We start from the raw sequence: 25,849 nt of genomic DNA, 5'->3' as shown, positions 1-25,849 counted from the left end.
TCCCGCAGAGAGGAGGAATGAGTGAATCCTTTCCCGCACTCGGAGCAGGAGAACGGCCTCTCCCCGGTGTGAACCAGCTGGTGTATCAGTAGGGTGGAGGAGAGAGTGAATCCCTTCCCACACACGGAGCAGGTGAATGGCCTCTCCCCGGTGTGAACTCGCTCGTGTATCAACAGGTGGCAAGACTGGTTAAACCTCTTCTCACAGTGAGAACAGGCGAACGGCTTCTCGCCGGTGTGAACTCGCTGGTGCTGTATCAGTTGGCTGGATCTTCTGAAGCGCTTCTCGCAGTCGGAGCACTGAAAAGGTCTCTCCCCGGTGTGAACACGCTCGTGTATCAACAGGTGGCAAGACTGGTTAAACCTCTTCTCACAGTGAGAGCAGGCGAACGGCTTCTCCCCGGTGTGGATGCGTCGATGCTTCTTCAGGCCCTTGGAGCATTTGAAACTCTTGTCGCAGTCGGAACATTTAAACGGCCTCTCGTCAGTGTGAACCAGCTGGTGTTCCTGCAGAGAGGAGGGATGAGTGAATCCTTTCCCGCACTCGGAGCAGGTGAACGGCCATTGCATGGAGTGACTGCATTGATGAGTCTCCAGCTCGGAGAGGCAACTGAATCCTATCCCGCATTCCCGACATTTGCACGGATTCTCCTCGCTTTGGTTACACTTGTGCCTCCCCAGGCTGCACCTTCGGTTGAATCCACGTCCACACACAAGACACGTGTGCAGTTTGCCCGCATTCTGATTGCTGCTTTCCGCTTCCATATGTCGATGATATTCAGGTCCTGATGAATCGAGTGACTCTGTCAGATCTTCGTGCGAAGTTTGCGTTAAGCTGCCCGTCTGCAATTCCTCCCCTTGCAAGAGATGGTAAAAGAGGTTTATATAAGTAATTAATGTAAATACAGGAGAGAAAGTAAAGAAAGACTGGCCTTTATACAGCGCTTTTCACGACCAACGGTTTTACAGCCAATGAAGTACTTTTTGAAGTGCAGTCGCTGTTGTAATGTGGGAAACACTGCAGCCAATTGGCATGATAAATAATGGCCAGGACACCGGGGATAACTCTCCTGCCCTTCTTCGAAATAGGGGGATCTTTTATGTCCACCTGAACGTCTCATCCGAAAGACGGTCCTCCGACAGTGCAGCACTCCCTCAGTACTGCTCCCTCCGACAGTGGTGCATTCCCTCAGTACTGCCCCTCCGATAGTACAGCACTCCTTCATTACTGCCCCTCCGACAGTACAGCACTCCCTCAGTACTGCACCTCCGACAGTACAGCACTCCCTCAGTACTGCCCTTCCAACAGTGCGGCTCTCCCTCAGTACTACCCCTCCGACAGTGCGGCGCTCCCTCAGTACTGCCCCTCTGACAGTGCGGCGCTCCCTCAGTACTGCCCCTCCGACAGTGCAGCGCTCACTCAGTACTGCCCCTCCGACAGTGCGGCGCTCCCTCAGTACTGCCCCTCCGACAGTGCGGCCCTCCCTCAGTACTGCCCCTCCGACAGGGCCGCGCCCCCTAAGCACCGCCCCTCCGACAGTGCGGTGCTCCCTCGGCACTGCCCCGGAGCGTCAGCCTAGATTTATGTGCTCGAGTCACTGGAGTGGGGACTTTGAACCCACAACTTTCTGACTCAGGGTGCTCCCAACTGGCTGCAAGCACAAGGCATTTCTGAGCTGGAAACAGCAACAGAACTCGAGAGCAAGAAAGCAGCTGTACAGAAGCCTGAAGGCCGAGGTCCAACAAAAAACTCCTGACCTAAAGAACAGATGGTGGGTGGAGAAAGCGCAGGAGATCCAGCAGCTAGCCGACAACCACGACGTGTGTGGATTCTTTAGCGCAGTCAAGACCATCTACGGCCCAAGCAGCCAAGGCCCTACCCCACTGCGGGCCAAGAATGGAGAGGTACTCATCAAGGATAGGGAAGCAGTCAGTGCCCGCTGGAAGGAGCACTTCGAAGATCTCCTTAACCATGACTCTGTCTTCGACACGAGTGTCCTCAACTCCATCTCACAGCAGGCTACCCGCCACCATCTCAGCACAACCCCAGCTCGGCATGAGGTTGAAAAGGCCATCCGACAACCGAAGAACAACAGGGCCTCAGGAGCAGATGGAATCCCCACCGAGGCACTAAAGCATGGCGGAGAAGCAATACTGGTGCGAATTCATTAACACATTTCTCTTATCTGGAAGGAGGAGAGCATGCCAGGGGATCTCAGAGACGCCGTAATTGTGACCATCTTCAAGTAGGGTGACAAGTCTGATTGCAGTAATTACAGAGGTGTTTCCCTGCTATCTGCCACAGGGAAAGTCATCGCAAGAATCCTCCTCAATTGCCTTCTCCCAGTGGCCGAAGAGCTCCTCCCAGAGTCGCAATGCGGATTCCGCCCACTAAGGGGCACAATGGACATGATCTTCACCGCACGTCAATTACAAGAGAAATGCAGGGAACAGCACCAACCGCTGTACATGGCCTTCTTTGATCTCACAAAGGCCTTCGACACTGTCAACTGTGAGGGATTATGGAGTGTCCTCCTCAAATTCGGCTGCCCTCAAAAGTTTGTCACTGTCCTCCGCCTGCTTCACGACGACATGCAAGCCGTGATCCTGACCAACAGTTCCACCACAGACCCAATTCACGTACGAACCGGGGTCAAGCAAGGCTGTGTCATCACACCAACGCTCTTCTCAATCTTCCTTGCTGCAGTGCTCCATCTCACCCTCAGTAAGCTCCCCACTGGAGTGGAGCTAATTTACAGAACAAACGGAAACTGTTCAACCTCCGTCGCCTCCAGTCCAGAGCCAAGATCGTCCCATCCTCTGTCGTCGAATTACAGTATGCAGACGATGCTTGCGTCTGCGCTCACTCGGAGGTCGAACTCCAAACCATCGTCAACACCTTCACCGAAGCATATGAGAGCATGGGCCTTACACTAAATATCCGTAAGACAAAGGTCCTCTACCAACCTGCCCCCGCCACAGTGCTGCCCCCCCGATTATCAAAATCCACGACAAGGCCTTGGACAAGGTGGACCACTTTCCATACCTCGGGAGCGTACTGTCAACAAGGGCAGATGTCGACGACGAAGTCCAACACCGCCTTCAGTGTGCCAGTGCTGCCTTCGGTCGCCTTCGGAAGAGAGTGTTTGAAGACCAGGACCTCAAACCCGGCTCTAAGCTCATGGTCTACAGAGCAGCAGTGATACCCGCCCTGCTGTATGCCTCAGAGACATGGACCATGTACAGCAGGTACTTCAAAGCACTGGAGAGGTACCACCAACGCAGCCTCCGCAAGATCCTGCAAATCCATTGGCAGGATAGACGCACCAACGTCAGTGTTCTTGCTCAGGCCAACATCCCCAGCATCGAAGCTCTAACCACGCTCAATCGGCTCCGATGGACGGGTCACATTGTCCGCATGCCCGATATGAGACTCCCAAAACAAGCGCTCTACTCAGAGCTCCGGCACGGCAAGAGAGCCCCAGGTGGGCAGAGGAAACACTTCAAGGACACCCTCAAAGCCTCCTTGAAAAAGTGTAACATCCCCACCGACACCTGGGAATCCCTGGCCCAAGACTGCACAAAGTGGAGGAGAAGCATCCGGGAAGGCACCGAACACCTCGAGTCTCTTCGCCGGGAGCAAGCGGAAGCCAAGCACAGGCAGCGCAAGGAGCGCACGTCAACCCAAGCACCCCACCCACCCGCCCCTTCAACCACTGTCTGCCCCACCTGTGACAGAGACTGTAGGTCCCGCATTGGACTCATCAGTCACCTGCGAACTCACTTTTAATGTGGAAGCAAGTCATCCTCGGTTCCGAGGGACTGCCTAAGAGAAGAGAGAGGCTCACAAGGCCTTTCACATCCTTGCTAAAGTGCGGTGGCCGAGGAAATTCTCACCGTCCCTTTAATCAGAAGAACACACGAGAGGGGGGAGGGAGTCCCTTTCAATCTGGAGGGGGTGGGTGTCCCTTTCAATGTGGAGGGGGGTGGGTGTCCCTTTCAATGTGGAGGGGGGTGGGTGTCCCTTTAAATGTGGAGGGGGTGGGTGTCCCTTTAAATGTGGAGGGGCAGGGCCACGCATGCTCATTCGGCCCCCTCACCAGAAGAGTATTTCTCTTTTTAAACCTTAACTCTGTGGTTTATAGTTTCTAAAGTCTCTGGTGTAGCGGGGACTGTTTATAAACCAGGGCCCTTAAATATATCATTTAGCTGTAAGGTAACTTCAATTCTGCGGTTTATTTTTTCTAGGGTCTCTGTGGTGTAGCGGGGACTTCTGCCATACAAGCGCACTAGAGTATATCTTTAATTGGAGGTATTGAATTAATTTAAAATAATTAAAGGGTAAGTCATGTCAGGACAGCCCAGCCCTGTGTTATGCTCCACCTGCGCTATGTGGGAATTCAGGGACGCTGCTGGTGTCCCTGACGACCATGTGTGCCGGAAATGTGTCCAGCTGCAGCTACTAGCAGACCGCATTGAGGCGCTGGAGCTGCGGATGGATGAGTTTTGGAGCATTCGCGATGCTGAGAAGGTCATGGATAACACGTTTGATGAGGTGGTCACACCGCAGGTAAGGGCTGCACAGGCAGAAGGGAAATGGGTGACCATCAGGCAGAGCAGCAGAAGCAGGCAGGTAGTGCAGGGGACCCCTGTGGCCATTCCCCTCTCAAACAGGTATACCGATTTGGATACTGTTGAGGGGGCTGACTTACCAGGGGAAGGCAGCAGCAGCCAACTTCCTGGCACCGGGGGTGCTTCTGCTGCTCAGGAAGGGAGGAAAAAGAGTGGGAGAGCAATAGTGGTAGGGGATTCTATCGTAAGGGGAACAGATAGGCGTTTCTGTGGCCGTAGACGTGACTCCAGGATGGTTTGTTGCCTCCCTGGTGCCAGGGTCAAGGATGTCACTGAACGGCTGCAGGGCATTCTGAAGGGGGAGGGTGAACAGTCAGAGGTCGTGGTTCACATTGGGACCAACGACATGGGTAGGAAGAGGGATGAGGTCCTGCAGCAAGAATTTAGGGAGCTAGGTAGCAGATTAAAGAGCAGGACCTCAAAGGTTGTAATCTCTGGATTACTCCCGGTGCCACGTGCTAGTGAGTATAGGAATAGGAGGATAGAGCAGATGAATGCGTGGCTAAAGAGTTGGTGCAGGAGGGAGGGCTTTAGTTTCCTGGATCACTGGGTCTGCTTCAGGGGAAGGTGAGACTTGTACAAGTCGGACGGGTTGCATCTGAACCAGAACGGGACAAATATCCTTGCGGGGAGGTTTGCTAGCACTGTTGGGGGGGGGGGGTTTAAACTAACTTGGCAGGGGGATGGGATACAGAGTGGAGCTATAATAGGGGGTGATGTACTGCCAAATATAGAGGAAAAAACAAGTCAGCTTGGAAGGCAGAGCAAATATGTAACGGCACAAGGGAGTAGGGCAAGGCTGGATGGCATTTATTTTAATGCAAGGTGTTATGTATGTAGCTTTAAGAGAATAACTGGTCTCAGACTGCAGTACCGGCAGTGACCACCCCTGTATAAAAGGCGCTAGTGAGCCTGTTGTTTTCAGTTTCACTATTGACTTCCACCAGTAAATACTTGTTTTGTTCAACTCCTGCTGTCCGTGTCTCAATCATTCACGGACATAATACTGGCGACGAGCAGATACGAACCTACCTACAGTCTGCACCACCTCCTGGGATCCATTCCTACAGCGAAGTGAGCAGAGGTCGAGGCCAGAAAGAAAAGAAAGTAAGAGGCAGTAGAAACGGGCGTCGACCGTGGGGATCCACCCCGTGTTAGCGGAGTTGAAGATTGTTGGAGAAGCTGTCGGAAGCGGGGCCTGGTTCCTGTCGACGGTGCTTCAGCTAATCGGGCTGGTGGCAGGTAGTACACTGATCCTTCCTGGGCTGCGGCGGTCGCGAACTCGAGCGGGTGGCTTGCAACGGGGCCGAGCAGCGTTGTCGGGAAGAGAAAGGGTGGAGCACACAGGGCGCAGCCGGTGCTGCGAAGCCGGGCTGCATATAGACCCGAGAAGAGGGAGGCAAGAGTCCCACAGGGTTGTTCCACAACGGGAAAATAATAAAAAAAAGAAATATTAAATGCGCAAGGAACCGCGGAAAGCAGCGCTAGCAACAGCGGGGAAGAAGGCAAAGCGCGGGAGGCGCCATTTTAGATTTGCAAGATGCCGAAGACTGGCTGTATCACTGCTTTTGATAATACAATAGAGGACTGGACCACGTATGTGGAAAGACTCGAGGTATATTTCGAGGCAAACGAAATAGCTGATGAGAAAAAGGCATCGGTATTGCTAAACTTAATGGGCGCTAGAACGTACGGCCTCTTGCAGGACCTGATTACTCCAGCCAAACCGAAGGCAAAGAGTTTTAACGAATTGTTGCTGTCCTACAGGAACACCTAAACCCTGCACCGCTGTTGATAGCAGAAAGATTTAAATTCCACAGGAGAACTCAACATAAAGATGAGAGCAATGCTGAGTACCTTACGGAACTACGCAAGCTATCAAAGCACTGCCAGTTCGGAGAAGGACTGGCAGATACCCTACGGGACAAATTTGTCTGTGGACTCCTGAGTGAAGGAACACAGAAGAAGTTACTATCAGAGAAAGAGCTGACGCTAGATAAGGCTTTCAGCGTGGCAGTATCGTATGAAGCAGCAGCCAGGGGAGCTGCAGAAATCCAACAAAAGCCACAGGAATACGGCACCCACGAAATGACACGGGGATTTGCAAATGTTATCGCTGCGGCAGAACTAACCATGACCAGAAGGACTGCTGGTCCAAAGACAAAATATGCAGGCAATGCGGAAAGATGGGACACATTGCATGAGTTTGCAGGTCTGGGAAGAAGACCAGCGACAACAAAAAGGCTACTAAGGGACCGTACAAGAAAGTACAAAAGATGACGGACAGTAGTTCCGAAGACCAGATGAGCGATAGTGAATCCGGGAACAGGAAACTAAGCTGTCTCAAACTTCACAATGTAATCGCAAAAGAGGATCACCGAACCATTTAGGTCACCCTCACGATAGCAGGGTCCCAAGTTAAAATGGAATTGGATACAGGATCAGCGCTAACCGTCATGAATCGACGAGACTATGAGCGGCTATTCTCACACATACCCCTGAGAGAGACATCCATCGTCTTGACGACGTATACGGGGCAAAAAGTATACCCCAGAGGAAAAATAAGGGTGCCTGTCGAATACAACGGCAAGAAAATACGGAAATTGTATCTCTACATACTGGCCAAATGGTGGACCACCGTAATTGGGACGTGAATGGATCAGGAAGATAAACTTAGATTGGCACTCCATTCATGCAATGATGGTGGACGGTAAAAAAGATGAAGACGTCACTCCTGGACGATTGTCAACAATCTTAGCTAACGCCAAAGAGGTATTTCAACAAGAACTGGGCACGCTTAAAGGCGTAACCGCCTCGATAAAAATAGAAGAGAATGCAGTTCCCCAGTTTTTCAAAGCAAGACCGGTACCATATGCAATTCGCCCAGCCGTCGAGGCAGAGCTGGAGAATCTGGAGAAGGCAGGTGTGTTGTCTAAGGTCGACTGGAGCGAGTGGGCGACACCCATCGTTCCTGTCATTAAGAAAACGTTAAGCAATAAGTCCGGGGAGCCAAGGAAGATTCGCATCTGTGGGGATTTCAAGGTGACGGTGAACCCAGTCCTTCACACAGTACAATATCCTCTTCCAAGGATGCATGGTGGCATAGTGGTTAGCACTGTTGCCTCACAGCGCCAGGGACCCGGGTTCGAATCCGGCCTCGGGCGACTGTCTGTGTGGAGTTTGCACATTCTCCCCGTGTTTGCGTGGGTTTCCTCCGGGTGCTCCGGTTTCCTCCCACAGTCCAAAGATGTGCGGGTTAGGTTGATTGGCTATGATAAAAATTGACCCTTAGTGTTAGGGGGATTAAATACGTGGGGTTACGGGGATCGGGTGGAATATGTGTCGGTGCAGGCTCGATGGGCCGAAATGGCCTCTATCTGCACTGTGGGGTTTCTATGATTTCTATGATTTCTATGATAGAAGATATCTTCGCCTCACTGTCTGGAGGGAAGCGTTTTACAAAAATTGACCTAGCACAAGCATATTTGCAGATGGAAGTTGAAGAGTCCTCTAGGAAGTATCTCACGATAAACACTCACAAAGGTCTTTACCAGTATCATCAATTGGTATTCGGAGTAGCATCGGCTCCGGCGATATGGCAAAGAGCGATGGAACAAGTCCTGCAAGGGATTCCGGGGACTCAGTGTTACTTGGACGACATCCTTGTGACAGGTGAAGATGACAGTGAACACCTTAACAACCTAGAACAGGTGCTCACTAGACTACGGGAACATGGGCTACGAGCCAACCGCCCCAAGTGCGAGTTTTTTAAGAAACAGATATCGTATTGTGGCCACGTGATTGATGAAGAGGGGTTACATAAGTCCCCTGACAAAATTGAAGCAGTTGTTAAGGCCCCAGCACCTGAAAATGTGTCGCAACTGAGGTCATTCCTTGGATTGGTGAATTACTACCATAAGTTTTTGCCGAATTTATCGGCAATTCTGCACCCACTGAACGCCCTGCTACGAACGGGGGTAGCATGGAAATGGAGCGATGATTGTAAGCGGGCCTTTCAGAAGAGTAAGGACTTAATCACTTCAAGGGAAGTATTGGCTCACTACAACCCAGCACTGCCGATCAGACTGGCGTGTGATGCGTCTCCCTACGGCATTGGGGCGGTTCTGTCACATAAATTCCTTGATGGTTTAGAGAGGCCGATAGCTTTTGCGTGACGCTCGTTAACTTCTGCCGAGCGTAACTACGCCCAGATTGACAGAGATGCCCTCAGCCTAGTGTGGGGGGTGAAGAAGTTCAATCACTACCTGCACGGTCAAAAATTTACTCTACTAACCGATCATCAACCTCTTGTCTCCATTTTCAACCCTCAGAAGGGCGTACCGATAATGACAGCACAACGGCTGCAGAGGTGGTCTCTTTTCCTAGGGGCACACCAATATGACATCGAGTACAAAGGAACTAAACAACATGGGAATGCTGATGGATTGTCACGCCTACCGTTGCCAACGGTGGAAGAAGAAGACCTTGCAGTGGATCCAATGGAGTTATTCCACTCGACCATAGTCGAATGTCTCCCTGTGACGAATGCCAACATAGAAAAGGAAACACGGAATGACCCGACACTATCATGGGTCTATGATTTAACGGTGAAGGGATGGCCAGCACATGGCGAACCACTGCTGCCAGCATTCTCGCCGAGAAGAGAACAGCTGTCAGTGTGCAGAGGAACCTTGATGTGTGGATCCAGAGTAGTAATTCCACCTAAGTTGACGGATAGAGTGCTCAATGAGCTTCATGAGGGTCATCTGGGTGGGGTAAAAATGAAGAACTTAGCCAGAGCGTTTGTGTGGTGGCCGGGAATCGATAGAGAAATCGAAGAGATGACCAAGAGCTGTGCAGGATGCCAGAAGGTCCAAAATGCCCCACCACAAGCTCCTCTGCATCCATGGGAGTGGCCCTCATCTCCATGGCAAAGGGTGCACATTGATTTTGCTGGTCCCTTCATGGACTCGATGTTTTTAATTGCGGTGGATGCACAAAGTGGCCAGAGGTAATAAAAATGTCCTCAACCACCATGGAAAAAACTATCACAGTTTTACGAACCATATTCGCCAGGAATGGGCTGCCTGAACAGATTTGCTCTGACAATGGACCACAGTTTGTGTCTGAAGAGTTCCGGAGGTTCTTAAAGAACAATGGTGTTAAGCATTACACATCTGCCCCATATCATCCAGCCACTAATGGATTGGCCGAGAGGTTTGTCCAAACATTCAAGAAAGCTATCAAGGCAATGTGTAATGAAGATATACCCCTACAACACAAGGTGGACAACTTCTTAATAACAACAGAAAATGCTGGAAAAACTCAGCAGGTCAGGCAACATCCGTGGAGAGAAATTTGAGTTGACGTTTCGGGTTTGACCCTTCTTCAAAACTGGAGAGAAAAGGAACTGGATCGAAGGCAGTCTCCCTTTTTCCGCAACCGAGGATTCCCCTCTACCGTGGTTGACACTGCCCTCGACCGTGTCAGTTCTATCTCCCGCACCTCTGCCCTCACCCCTGCCCCTCCCTCCCGGAACCACGATAGGGTTCCCCTTGTCCTCACCTTTCACCCCACCAGCCTCCACATTCAACGGATCATCCTCCGGCATTTCCGCTACCTCCAAAGTGATCCCACCACCAAACGTATCTTCCCCTCCCCTCCCCTTTCAGCATTCCGCAGGGACCGCTCTCTCCGAGACACCCTAGTCCACTCCTCTATCACCCCAAACAGCCCTTCCCCTTCGCCTGGCACCTTCCCGTGCAAGCGGAGATGTAACACCTGCCCCTATACCTCCCCCCTCCCCACTGTCCAGGGCCCCAAACACCCCTTCCAGGTGAAACAGCGATTTACTTGTACTTCTCGCAATCTAGTATACTGTATTCGCTGCTCACGATGCGGTCTCCTCTACATTGGGGAGACCAAACGCAGATTGGGTGACCGCTTTGCGGAACACCTCCGTTCAGTCCGTAAGGGTGACCCCGAGCTTCCGGTCGCCTGTCATTTCAATTCACCGCTCCATTCCCACTCGGACCTCACCGTCCTTGGCCTCTTGTACTGTTCCACGGAAGCTCAACGTAAACTCGAGGAACAGCACCTCATCTTCCGATTAGGCACTCTGCAGCCTTCCGGTCTCAATATCGAGTTCAACAATTTCAGATCATAACCTCGGCCCCTATTTCATTTTTACTTATATTTTTCCACTCCTTTCCTCCCCCCCCCTTTCCTTCTGTTTCTCTCTCACACCTGGCAGCTATCTTTTGCCCTGCCAGTACACTTTACACCTAATCCCAGCCTATTACCATCTCGTCTAGCTTCTAATCTCTTTTACTTCTTTTGGTTCTTTTATTCTTTTGTCCGATCACAGCCCTGCCTTCGATCCAGTTCCTTTTCTCTCCAGTTTTGAAGAAGGGTCAAACCCGAAACGTCAACTCAAATTTCTCTCCACGGATGTTGCCTGACCTGCTGAGTTTTTCCAGCATTTTCTGTTGTTATTTCGGATTTCCAACATCTGCAGTATTTTGCTATCGTGGACAACTTCTTGTTTGCCTACCGGAATGCGACACATGCGGTTACCAACCAAACTCCAGCCATGATGTTCTTCAATCGAAGACTACGATGCCGCTTGGATTTGGTTAAGCCAAACGTCCGAAGAGATGTGGAGAACAGGCAGTTTCAGAATATGAATGAAAGGCCGACCAGGAGTTTTAAGATAGGTCAACCAGTTTTGGCCCGGGACTACCGCACTGAGAAATGGCAGCCAGGAACGATTTGTACACGGCAAGGACCTCTCATGTATACCGTGGACGTTGGAGAGAGCATTGTAAGACGCCATGCTGACCAGATTCTAGAGTCACTGGAAAACGTCAACTCCACACCACGATCTGATACACCTGGCAATGAAATCGACGTACCAATTGCAGCTACCGCAGAACCGGTGATATTGGAAGCAGATGAACCAAACGACATTGATCCCGACTCAACATTGCCAGAAGAACCTGATACCCCAAAGAGGCATTATCCAGACAGAATCAGGAAGCCTCCTCAAAGACTGAACTTATAATTGCTTAAACTTAATCTGTGTGATTCTGTGAATGTATCTAGCAACCGTAATTGTGATTGTAATTAGTTATCATTTAGTTGTTAAATGAATGTTATGTACTGTTTATCTATAAAGGGGAGGAATTGTTGTGTATGTAGCTTTAAGAGAATAACTGGTCTCAGACTGCAGTACCGGCAGTGACCACCCCTTTATAAAAGGCGCTAGTGAGCCTCTGTTGTTTTCAGTTTCACTATTGACTTCCACCAGTAAATACTTGTTTTGTTCAACTCCTGCTGTCCGTGTCTCAATCATTCACGGACATAATACAAGGAGTCTTGCGAATAAGGTGGATGAACTGAAGGTGTTGATGAACACATGGGAGTATGATATTGTTGCTATCACAGAGACATGGTTGAGGGAGGGGCAAGACTGGCAGCTCAATATTCCGGGGTATAGAATCTTCAGGCGAGACAGAGGGGGGGAGGTAAAAGAGGAGGGGGTGTCGCAATATTAATTAAAGAGTCAATTACTGCTGTAAGGAGGGATGATATATTAACAGGTTCCTCTAATGAGGCCATATGGGTAGAACTTAAAAACAAAAAGGGGGCAAGCACTTTGCTGGGAGTGTACTATAGGCCCCCAAACAGTCAGGGGGAGATAGAGGAACAGATATGTAGGCAAATCTCAGAGAAGTGTGCAAATAATAGGGTAATAATAGTGGGGGATTTCAACTTCCCCAATATTAACTGAGATAGTCAGAGTGTGAAAGGCTTAGAGGGTGCAGAATTCTTAAAGTGCATCCAGGAGAGCTTTTTGAGCCAGCATGTAGAAAGTCCTACAAGAGGGGGCGGTACTGGACCTAATTCTAGGGAATGTGGCCGGGCAAGTGGTAGAAGTGTTAGTAGGAGAGCATTTTGGTGACAGTGACCATAATTCAGTGAGATTTAAGGTAGTCATGGAAAAGGACAGAGATGGACCGGAAATAAAGGTTCTAAATTGGGGGAAGGCCGATTTTAATATGATAAGGCAGGATCTGGCCAAAGTGGACTGGGATCAGCTACTTGTAGGAAAATCCACATCGGGGCAATGGGAGTCTTTCAGAAAGGAAATTGAGAGAGTACAATGGCAACATGTTCCCGTAAAGGTCAAGGGTGGGACCAACAAGCCCAGGGAACCTTGGATGTCAAGGGATATACGAGAATGGATTAGGGAAAAAAAGGGGGGCTTTTGGCAGATACAAAGGACTAAGGACAGAGGAAGCCCTAGAGGAGTATAAAAAGTGCAGGGGGATACTTAAAGAAAATAGGAGAGCGAGGAGGGGCCATGAAATAACACTGGCGAGCAAAATAAAGGAAAATCCTAAGGTGTTTTATAAGTATATTAAGGGCAAGAGGATAACTAGGGAAAGAGTAGGGCCCATTAGGAACCAAAGTGGCAATCTGTGTGTGGAGCCAGAAGATGTAGGTGGGGTTTTAAATGAATTTTTTGCATCTGTGTTCACTATGGAGAAGGATGATGCAGACATAGAAATCGGGCAGGGGGACTGTGATATACTTGAACATATTAGCATCATGAGGGAGGAGGTACTAGCGGTTTTAGCAGGCTTAAAAGTGGATACATTTCCAGGCCCGGATGAGATGTATCCCAGGCTGCTGTGGGAGGCAAAGGAGGAGATTGCAGGGGCTCTGACACACATTTTCAGAACCCCTCTGGCCACAGGGGAGGTGCCAGAGGACTGGAGAACAGCTAACGTAGTACCATTATTCAAGAAGGGTAGTAGGGATAAACCAGGGAATTACAGGCCAGTGAGCCTAACATCAGTGGTAGGGAAATTATTGGAAAAAATTCTGAGGGACAGGATGAGTCTCCACTTGGAGAGGCAGGGATTAATCAGGGATAGTCAGCATGGCTTTGTCAAGGGAAGATCATGTCTGACTAATTTGATTGATTTTTTCGAGGGGATGGCTAGGTGTGTGGATGAGGGCACTGCAGTGGATGTGATATACATGGATTTCAGTTAGGCTTTCGATAAAGTCCCGCATAGAAGACTGGTCAAGAAGGTAAGAGCCCATGGGATCCAGGGTGCCTTGGCACGTTGGATCCAAAACTGGCTTAGTTCCAGAAGGCAGAGGGTGATTGTGGTGTATGTAACCTGTTCCACCTTAAGAGGACATAAGCCTGTTCCACCTTAAGAGATGTACTACTTTCTCTGGCTGCTGTATACGTAATACCGGTGGTGACCACTGGTATATAAGTACTGTGTAGTGATATTGCTGTTAGTATAGCCCTGACCTCCAACTAGTAAAGACCTGTTGAAACGTTATTCTTGTAGTCTGTGTCAGTAATTAATCTTAAATACAACTAGAACACACAGACTTAACAGTGGCGACGAGTCCGATTCTTACCCTGCGGCAGTTTATATCCACGGCGGCTTCGTCCACAGAACGGGCGTCGAAGAGAGGCATCCACCCTCATCACCCTGCTGGAAGACACGTCGCGCGGCAGGCATCGAGAACCCGGAGTGCAGAAGATATCCTGAACTCGAAGCCTCCATCAGCGGCAGTCAGCTATCTTCCTTCTACCTCGGTGGTGGGTAAGCCGGTCAGCGACGCGAGCAGAAAGTTGGCCGCGTTGGCTGTACAGACGGGGAGGGAAGACGGAGGAATAAGGGCGGTGAGATCGATCGCGACCGGAGATAAGGGCCGGGCCGCATTCGGGCCAAAAGGCGCAACGCGGGGACATCGATCGCGGCTGGTGATAAGGGCCGGGCCGCATTCGGGCCAAAAAGGCGCAGCGTCTGGGGTGACTGAAGGCGCGAGAGCCGCGGTGAAGGCGAACGCAGCCGGTGCTAATAACCGGGCTGCAAGAAGGGCTGCGAGGCATGACATCGGGGAAGCGCGAATGGCCGAGGGAGCCGCGGTGAAAGCTTCGGGGGAGTTACTAACCGCTGGGAAAGGGGAGCAGCAGCGGCACGCCAAACGCCATTGCAGCCAGCGGGTGAAGGCGGCGAGCGCGGGAAAGACCGCCAAGCGCGGGAAACCGCCATTTTGTAGGCGGAGGATGAGGACAAGAGCGGGAAGCCGCCATCTTGGAAAAAGGGAAATCACTAAAAAAAAATTGCAACGATGCCTAAACATGGGAACATTAATACCTTTGATAGCGACATCGAAGATTGGGCCACGTATGTAGAACGCATACAAAATTATTGTAAAGCAAATAAAATTCCAAATGATGAGAAAGCACTAACTTTATTAAACTTAATGGGTGCGAAGACATACGGGCAATTGAAACACCTTTTATCACCAGATGAACCGGCGGAGAAGACGTTCGAGGAGATTGTTACTGTCCTGAGAAATCATCTAAACCCCACGCCGCTGATGCTAGCGGAACGATTTAAATTTTACAGCAGAAAGCAGCTGAAAGATGAAAGCAATGCTGAATATTTAATGGAATTGCGTAAGCTAGCAATGTACTGTCAGTTTGGAATGGGACTAACAGATGCGCTAAGAGATAAATTTGTGTGTGGATTATTAAAAGAAGATACACAAAAGCGACTGCTCGAGGAGAATGAGCTGACGCTTGAGAAAGCGGTCACTATGGCAGCATCACACGAAGCCGCAGCGAGAGGCACGGCAGTAATGCAGCTACGGTCACCGGAACTCAGTACAAATCAATTGGTTTTGAGTACTGTAAAATGTTATCGTTGTGGAAAGACAACGCACGATCAGAACCAGTGTTGGTTTAAAAACCAAGAATGCAGAACGTGTGGCAGGCTTGGCCACATAGCTAAAGTATGCCGGTCAGGAAAGAAGACCAGCAACAAAAAGTCACCGTAAGGAAAATACATAAAGGTACACAAGGTGACAAAGAACAGTTCGAACGAACAGAAGTCAGATTCAGACGCCAGCAGGAATGAACTGGGTAGCTTAAGAGTACACGTTGGTAAGGATGCAGATCTCCAGACAATTTGGGTCACTCTTCAGATAGCAGGAGTCCAAGTAAAGATGGAATTGGACACTGGATCGGCATTGACGGTCATGAATAAGAAAGATTACAAAAGGTTATTCCAACATATTCCCCTACGGGATACGGAGATTATATTGAAAACACACACGGGGCAAAGAGTGTACCCCATCGGAAAGATAGAGGTAAAAGTGGTCCACAAGGGCAAAGAAAGCCAAGTAATGCACTTATATGTGCTACCTGAAGGAGGTCCACCACTACTGGGGCGGGAGTGGATTAGGAAAATGAATATGGACTGGCACTCCTTAAAGGCACTAATGGTAGATTCCGGGGAAACAGATGTCAAACCTAAACAATTGTCCAGAATATTGGATGATGCTAAAGAGGTGTTCCAGCAGGGACTGGGAACACTGAGAGGAATTACGGCAAACATCAAGATTGATGAACATGCACACCCAAAATTTTTCAAAGCCAGACCGGTACCCTATGCAATACAACCTGCTGTAGAAGCGGAACTGGAAGCGCTAGAACGTTCAGGTGTACTGTCTAAGGTAGATTGGAGTGAGTGGGCTACGCCCATTGTTCCCTGTGGTAAACCACTTTTATCGTTACACTATAGTTATCACTGTTGTATTGTTATCACCGTTATCACTGTTGTATCACGATACGAGGTCGCCTCTTGTCGCGCTGTTATACCTGGGCTGACCACCTCCGACTCCGCCCATGGCTCCACCTACCTGCCCAGGTATAAAGGTAGTCGACTGGCTGGTATTCCTCCTTGTTGGACCCGATCACCCACGAGGGTGGGCTCTGTTATTTAGTCAATAAAAACCTTTAGTTACGTTCCTAACTCGTCGCTTTTTATTGGACGAATTGATAGGTATATCAATTTTATTGACTAAATTTTAAAGATGTCTACTACTGGCCAGCCAGAAGCCCTCCCAGAAGCACAGCCACACCAGCCGGCTTGGCTGCAAGCCCTCAAACCACCGTACCTGGATCTAAACCCACAGGCAGCAAACGCAGCCCTCAACTTCAAACACTGGCTGGACTGCTTCGAATCCTACCTGGAAGAATCCGGCGCCCCGCAGAGATCCAAACTAAGACTTCTGAACGCCCAAGCGAGCCCGAGAGTATACGCACTCATACAGGACACGACTACGTACGAGGCCGCTATCAACCTACTGAAACAGCAGTACCGCAGCCCGGTAAATTACATGTACACCAGGCACCTCCTAAGATCCCGCCCGCAACAGCCAGGAGAGTCTGTAGCTGAATTTTTACGGGCGCTAAGAGCACTCGGCAGGAACTGTGACTTTAAAGCGGTGACGGCTGTTGAAAATACGGAAGATAATATCCGCGATGCCTTTGTGAAAGGCCTACGGTCCGACTACTCACGGCAAAGACTGCTTGAAGCTAAAGACCTCGACCTGGACAAAGCTGAAGCCCTCGCTCTCTCCCTGGAGGTGGCCCATCAGGACCAGGAGGCGTTTTCCAGGTACTGCTCGCGACCCTGGGACTCGGGCCCGACCCCTACCGCAATACCCTTCGCAGCGCCGCCCCCGGGACCTACCTCAGCGTCGGCGTCCCGGACCCGACCGGGCCCGCCACCCCCGGTACCGGCTCCGACATCGGGCACCCGCGATCGGGCCGCCGGCTGCTTCTTTTGCGGCCAGGAGAAGCACCCGAGGTCGCGCTGCCCAGCCAGGAACTCTACCTGCACAACCTGCAGGAAGAAAGGCCATTTCTCTAAGGCCTGCAGGAGCGGATCTTCAGAGGCCAGCAGTGCCTCATGCGAACTGTGGGGGCGGCCATCTTCTTTCACGGCAACTGAGGCCAGTATCCCCACACGTGAGTCATGGGGGCGGCCATCTTTGATCAAGGCAACCGACCCCAATAGTGCCTCATGTGAGTTATGGGGGCAGCCATCTTCTCCGCCATTTTGTCCTACCTCGTGGGAGACGCCATTTTACCCACCACGCCTGACTGCCACCGGGCCCCCGGACCCGACGACCGCCTCGCCCGCAGACGACAACGACTCGCTTACCTACACGCTAGCCTCCGTCACTCTGGATCAAGCCCGCCCACACCACCTGTCCAAGTCGATGATGGACATCAAAGTAAACGGCCACGCCACGACCTGCCTGTTCGACAGCGGAAGCACGGAGAGCTTCATCCACCCAGACACGGTGAGCCACTACTCCCTCCCTGTCCTGCCAACGCGCAACCGAATCTCGATGGCATCGAGGTCCCACGCCACGGACATTAGCGGCTACTGTGCTGTGACCTTGTCGGTTAAGGGTACAGAGTATAAAAACTTTAAACTCCTCGTCCTCCCCCAGCTCTGCGCTGCCGTCCTACTAGGGCTGGACTTCCAATCCCACCTCCAAAGTGTAACCCTAGCATACGGTGGACCCCTCCCCCCACTCACAGTCGACAACCAGCGAAGGTTAAACCGCCCACCGCGTAACACCTGCAGCCTATCCACCCTCAAGGTGCCGCCACCTTCCCTGTTCGCTAACCTCACCCCCGACTGCAAACCCGTCGCTACCAAGAGCAGGCGGTACAGCGCTGGGGACAGAGCTTTCATTAGCTCTGAGGTGCAGCGTCTCCTGAAGGAGGGCATCATCGAGGGGAGCAACAGCCCCTGGCGTGCCCAGGTCGTGGTCGTTAAGACCGGCGATAAAAATCGCCTGGTCATCGACTACAGCCAGACCATAAACAGATACACCCAGCTGGACGCATACCCCCTTCCCCGCATATCTGACATGGTCAATCAGATTGCACAATACCGCGTATTCTCGACCATCGACCTTAAGTCGGCCTACCACCAACTCCCTATCCACCCCGAGGACCGCCAGTACACCGCCTTCGAGGCGAATGGGCGCCTATACCACTTCCTTAGGGTCCCCTTCGGTGTCACCAACGGGGTCTCGGTCTTCCAAAGGGAGATGGACCGGATGGTTGACCAGAACGGACTGCAGGCCACATTCCCCTACCTAGATAACGTCACCATCTGCGGCCGCGACCGGCAGGACCACGACGTGAATCTGGAGAAATTCCTCCGTACAGCCCAACGGCTGAACCTCACCTACAATAAGGAGAAATGTGTGTTTAACACCTCGCGCCTTGCCATCCTTGGCTGTGTAGTAGAGAACGGACTCATCGGCCCCGACCCCGAAAGAATGCGCCCCCTCATGGAGCTACCCCTCCCCCACTGCCCTAAGGCACTTAAGAGAACCCTGGGGCTCTTCGCCTACTATGCCCAATGGGTGCCCAATTATGCGGACAAAGCCAGACCCCTCATGAAGTCCACATCCTTCCCCCTTACGGAGGAAGCGTGCGCAGCCTTCTCCCTCATTAAGGGAGACATTGCCAAGGCCACTATGCACGCAGTGGATGAGTCCATCCCCTTCCAAGTCGAGAGCGATGCATCCGACTTCGCCCTAGCCGCCACCCTTAACCAGGAGGGGAGACCGGTGGCCTTCTTCTCAAGGACCCTACAGGGCCCTGAGATCCGACACTCGTCGGTCGAGAAGGAGGCCCAGGCGATTGTGGAGGCGGTACGACGCTGGAGGCACTACCTGGCAGGCAAACGATTTACCCTCCTTACCGACCAACGTTCGGTCGCTTTTATGTTTAATAACAAGCTGAGGGGCAAAATCAAGAATGACAAGATCTTGAGGTGGAGAATCGAGCTCTCCACCTACGATTATGATATCTTGTACCGGCCAGGTAAGCTGAACGAACCCCCCGATGCTCTGTCACGAATTACATGCGCCAGCGCGCAAAGTGATAGACTTCAGACCCTCCACAACGACCTCTGCCACCCCGGGGTCACCAGACTTTACCACTTCATTAAGGCCCGCAACCTGCCCTACTCCATCGAGGAGGTCAGGACCATAACCAGGAACTGCCAGACCTGCGCCGAGTGCAAACCGCACTTCTTTAGGCCGGACAGAGCAAGCCTGATCAAGGCCACCCGCCCCTTCGAGCGCCTGAGCATCGACTTTAAGGGGCCCCTCCCGTCCTCTGACCGTAATGTGTACTTCCTCAACATTGTTGATGAGTACTCCCGTTTCCCCTTTGCCTTCCCCTGCCCAGACATGACCAGTACCACGGTCATTAAATGCCTGAACGACCTCTTCGCCTTGTTCGGGTTCCCAAACTATATACATAGTGACCGGGGCTCCTCTTTCATGAGCGAGGAACTCCGTCAGTTCCTACTAGCGAGAGGTATTGCAGCAAGTAGGACCACCAGCTACAACCCCCAAAGGAACGGCCAGGTGGAAAGAGAGAACGCGACGGTATGGAAGGCCGTCCTCTTAGCCTTAAAGTCTAAGGGCCTCCCAACCTCCCGCTGGCAGGAAGTCCTCCCGACAGCGCTGCACTCCATCCGGTCACTACTTTGCACTGCCGTTAACGCCACCCCCCATGAACGAATGTTTGTTTTCCCCAGGAAGTCGACTACGGGAACCACTCTACCAACCTGGCTGACCTCTCCGGGGCCCGTCTTGCTGCGAAAGCACGTGAGGGCCCATAAAACAGACCCCCTGGTCGAAAGGGTGAACCTCCTGCACGCCAACCCCCAGTACGCCTACGTGGCTTACCCAGACGGGCGGGAGGACACGGTCTCCTTACGAGACCTCGCACCCTCGGGCACTCCGGAGACACCACCTTTACCCCCCCCACCACCCCCCCAATTCCAGCCCAGGTAGACGGCATGCCGGAACCCCACGAGCCTTCGCCGACCACGCAGACACCAGCACTAACACCGGATAATGCAGCACCGCCGCTGCGACGATCGGAGAGGCTTACGAGGCCTCCGGACAGACTGACATACCAGAACTGGTAGTACACTTCACCCCGCCGGACTCAAATCTAAACAAGGGGTGAATGTGGTAAACCACTTTTATCGTTACACTATAGTTATCACTGTTGTATTGTTATCACCGTTATCACTGTTGTATCACGATACGAGGTCGCCTCTTGTCGCGCTGTTATACCTGGGCTGACCACCTCCGACTCCGCCCATGGCTCCACCTACCTGCCCAGGTATAAAGGTAGTCGACTGGCTGGTATTCCTCCTTGTTGGACCCGATCACCCACGAGGGTGGGCTCTGTTATTTAGTCAATAAAAACCTTTAGTTACGTTCCTAACTCGTCGCTTTTTATTGGACGAATTGATAGGTATATCATTCCCATTATGAAACGTCCTTCGAGCAACAAGCCAGGAGAACCAGGGAAGGTTCGCATCTGTGGAGACTTCAAGATCACCGTTAATCCGGTGCTTCACACGGTGCAGTATCCGCTTCCGTGGATTGAGGATATTTTTGCTTCGTTGTCTGGCGGGTAACACTTCACCAAGATAGACCTGGCGCAGGCGTACTTGCAGATGGAGGTTGAAGAAGAGTCACGCCAGTACCTCACGATCAACACGCATAGAGGTTTGTACCGGTATAATAGGCTGGTTTTTGGAGTGGCATCGGCTCCAGCAATTTGGCAGAGGGCCATGGAGCAGGTATTACAGGGAATTCCAGGCACACAATGTTACCTGGACGATATTCTGATTACAGGAGATGGTGATGAAGAACACCTCGCAAACTTGGAACTGGTGCTCAACAGACTGAAAGAGTATGGACTTCGAGTTAATCGGCAGAAATGTGAGTTCTTTCAGAAGCGGATCTCATACTGTGGTCATGTCATTGACCGGGAGGGGCTTCATAAGTCTCCTGACAAGATAGAGGCAGTTGTAAAGGCTCCCTCTCCGGATAATGTCTCTCAGTTGAGGTCGTTTCTAGGATTGATTAACTATTACCATAAGTTTCTACCGAATCTATCCACGGTACTGCACCCGCTGAACGCTCTTTTACAGAAGGGGGTACCATGGGAATGGAGCGAAAACTGTAAGAAGGCATTTCGCAAAAGCAAAGAATTGATCACCTCAGAGGAAGTGTTGGCTCACTTCAACCCGACACTGCCTATTCGGTTGGCTTGTGATGCTTCTCCATATGGTATTGGGGCAGTACTCTCACACAAGTTGCCAAATGGCACGGAAAGGCCAGTCGCGTTTGCATCCAGATCATTGACCTCCGCTGAGCGCAACTATGCGCAGATCGATAGGGAGGCTCTCAGCCTTGTATGGGGAGTGAAGAAGTTTAATCATTACCTGCAGGGCCAAAAATTCACACTTCTGACAGACCATCAGCCGTTGGTATCCATTTTTAACCCTAAGAAGGGTGTTTCGGTGATGACAGCACAGAGACTCCAGAGATGGTCCCTTTTCCTAGGGGCACATCAATATCAAATAGAATTCAAAGGTACAAAGCAGCATGGCAATGCTGATGGGCTGTCGCGCCTGCCACTACCTGAAGAAGAAGAGACGACGAAAGTTGACCCTGTTGAGTTATTTCATTCGACCATCAGAGTGTTTACCAGTCACCAATGCAAGTATTGAAAGAGAAACCAGGAACGACCCGACACTGTCCCGAGTCTACGAGGTGACAGTGAAGGGATGGCCAACACATGGTGATCCTCTGTTACCGGCATTCTTGGCAAGGCGAGACCAGCTGTCCGTCTGCCATGGTACTTTGATGTACGGGACAAGAGTGATTATTCCTCCCAAGTTAAGGGAAAGAGTTCTAAAGGAACTGCATGAAGGTCATCTGGGGGGAGTTAAGATGAAAAGTCTTGCTAGGGCTTATGTATGGTGGTCGGGTATTGACCAACAGATAGAGGAGTTGACGAAAAGCTGCGCTGGGTGCCAAAAAGTGCAAAATGCACCTCCGATCGCACCACTACACCCATGGGAATGGCCTTCAGCCCCATGGCAACGCGTACATATTGACTTTGCTGGTCCATTCATGGACTCCATGTTCCTAATTGCGGTGGACGCACATTCCAAACGGCCAGAAGTGATCAAGATGAATACCACTACTTCAGAAAAGACAATTGCGGTGTTAAGAACAATATTCGCAAGGAACGGATTGCCAGAACAGATATGTTCGGACAACGGACCACAGTTCGTGTCGGAAGAATTCCAAAAATTCTTAAAGAAGAATGGGGTGAAACATTATACCTCTGCCCCATATCATCCGGCGACAAACGGGTTGGCCGAGAGATTTGTCCAAACATTCAAAAAGGCAATAAAGGCCATGAACGATGATCAGATTCCGCTACAACACAAGGTAGACAATTTCCTAATGGCATATCGAAACGCCGCTCATGCAGTAACTAACCAAAGTCCTGCCATGATGTTTTATAACAGGAGGTTGCGGTCCAGGTTGGACTTGTTAAAACCAAATGTGCGGAGGGAAGTGGAAAACAAACAGTTCCGGCATATTAATAACAAGACCACTCGAAGTTTTGACGTAGGACAACCAGTGTTGGCAAGGGGCTATGGAAACGAAAAATGGCAGTCCGGAACAATTCGGGCCAGACAAGGACCTCTGATGTACACAGTAGATATTGGTAACAATGTGATAAGGCGTCATGCGGATCAACTGGTAGAATCGAGAGCAAGGGTCGAACCCATGGTTGCGACAGAGACAACTGTGGAAGACGTTAATGAACCTGAAGCATCTACCTCGACAGGGAATGTACCTAATGATGACGTCCAATACATAGGAAACCAACTAGAGGAGTCACCTCAGCAACAAGAATCAGAGACCACTGAAAGGCGTTATCCAACCCGAATCAGAAGGCCTCCTGAGAGACTGAACCTTTGAACTGTTTATACCTGAAGTTATATATGTTATTATGTTATGTTAAATGGGGATATGACTGTTAAGTTAAAAAGGGAGGATTGTGGTGTATGTAACCTGTTCCACCTTAAGAGGACATAAGCCTGTTCCACCTTAAGAGATGTACTACTTTCTCTGGCTGCTGTATACGTAATACCGGTGGTGACCACTGGTATATAAGTACTGTGTAGTGATATTGCTGTTAGTATAGCCCTGACCTCCAACTAGTAAAGACCTGTTGAAACGTTATTCTTGTAGTCTGTGTCAGTAATTAATCTTAAATACAACTAGAACACACAGACTTAACAGTGGCGACGAGTCCGATTCTTACCCTGCGGCAGTTTATATCCACGGCGGCTTCGTCCACAGAACGGGCGTCGAAGAGAGGCATCCACCCTCATCACCCTGCTGGAAGACACGTCGCGCGGCAGGCATCGAGAACCCGGAGTGCAGAAGATATCCTGAACTCGAAGCCTCCATCAGCGGCAGTCAGCTATCTTCCTTCTACCTCGGTGGTGGGTAAGCCGGTCAGCGACGCGAGCAGAAAGTTGGCCGCGTTGGCTGTACAGACGGGGAGGGAAGACGGAGGAATAAGGGCGGTGAGATCGATCGTGACCGGAGATAAGGGCCGGGCCGCATTCGGGCCAAAAGGCGCAACGCGGGGACATCGATCGCGGCTGGTGATAAGGGCCGGGCCGCATTCGGGCCAAAAAGGCGCAGCGTCTGGGGTGACTGAAGGCGCGAGAGCCGCGGTGAAGGCGAATGCAGCCGGTGCTAATAACCGGGCTGCAAGAAGGGCTGCGAGGCATGACATCGGGGAAGCGCGAATGGTCGAGGGAGCCGCGGTGAAAGCTTCGGGGGAGTTACTAACCGCTGGGAAAGGGGAGCAGCAGCGGCACGCCAAACGCCATTGCAGCCAGCGGGTGAAGGCGGCGAGCGCGGGAAAGACCGCCAAGCGCGGGAAACCGCCATTTTGTAGGCGGAGGATGAGGACAAGAGCGGGAAGCCGCCATCTTGGAAAAAGGGAAATCACTAAAAAAAAATTGCAACGATGCCTAAACATGGGAACATTAATACCTTTGATAGCGACATCGAAGATTGGGCCACGTATGTAGAACGCATACAAAATTATTGTAAAGCAAATAAAATCCCAAATGATGAGAAAGCACTAACTTTATTAAACTTAATGGGTGCGAAGACATACGGGCAATTGAAACACCTTTTATCACCAGATGAACCGGCGGAGAAGACGTTCGAGGAGATTGTTACTGTCCTGAGAAATCATCTAAACCCCACGCCGCTGATGCTAGCGGAACGATTTAAATTTTACAGCAGAAAGCAGCTGAAAGATGAAAGCAATGCTGAATATTTAATGGAATTGCGTAAGCTAGCAATGTACTGTCAGTTTGGAATGGGACTAACAGATGCGCTAAGAGATAAATTTGTGTGTGGATTATTAAAAGAAGATACACAAAAGCGACTGCTCGAGGAGAATGAGCTGACGCTTGAGAAAGCGGTCACTATGGCAGCATCACACGAAGCCGCAGCGAGAGGCACGGCAGTAATGCAGCTACGGTCACCGGAACTCAGTACAAATCAATTGGTTTTGAGTACTGTAAAATGTTATCGTTGTGGAAAGACAACGCACGATCAGAACCAGTGTTGGTTTAAAAACCAAGAATGCAGAACGTGTGGCAGGCTTGGCCACATAGCTAAAGTATGCCGGTCAGGAAAGAAGACCAGCAACAAAAAATCACCGTAAGGAAAATACATAAAGGTACACAAGGTGACAAAGAACAGTTCGAACGAACAGAAGTCAGATTCAGACGCCAGCAGGAATGAACTGGGTAGCTTAAGAGTACACGTTGGTAAGGATGCAGATCTCCAGACAATTTGGATCACTCTTCAGATAGCAGGAGTCCAAGTAAAGATGGAATTGGACACTGGATCGGCATTGACGGTCATGAATAAGAAAGATTACAAAAGGTTATTCCAACATATTCCCCTACGGGATACGGAGATTATATTGAAAACACACACGGGGCAAAGAGTGTACCCCATCGGAAAGATAGAGGTAAAAGTGGTCCACAAGGGCAAAGAAAGCCAAGTAATGCACTTATATGTGCTACCTGAAGGAGGTCCACCACTACTGGGGCGGGAGTGGATTAGGAAAATGAATATGGACTGGCACTCCTTAAAGGCACTAATGGTAGATTCCGGGGAAACAGATGTCAAACCTAAACAATTGTCCAGAATATTGGATGATGCTAAAGAGGTGTTCCAGCAGGGACTGGGAACACTGAGAGGAATTACGGCAAACATCAAGATTGATGAACATGCACACCCAAAATTTTTCAAAGCCAGACCGGTACCCTATGCAATACAACCTGCTGTAGAAGCGGAACTGGAAGCGCTAGAACGTTCAGGTGTACTGTCTAAGGTAGATTGGAGTGAGTGGGCTACGCCCATTG

Source organism: Somniosus microcephalus, unplaced genomic scaffold (genome assembly GCF_052327205.1).
Source record: "Somniosus microcephalus isolate GS21.2 unplaced genomic scaffold, FLI_Smic_1.0 scaffold4, whole genome shotgun sequence".
NCBI classification, from domain to species: Eukaryota; Metazoa; Chordata; class Chondrichthyes; order Squaliformes; family Somniosidae; genus Somniosus; species Somniosus microcephalus.
Note: the sequence above shows the minus strand (reverse complement) of the source record.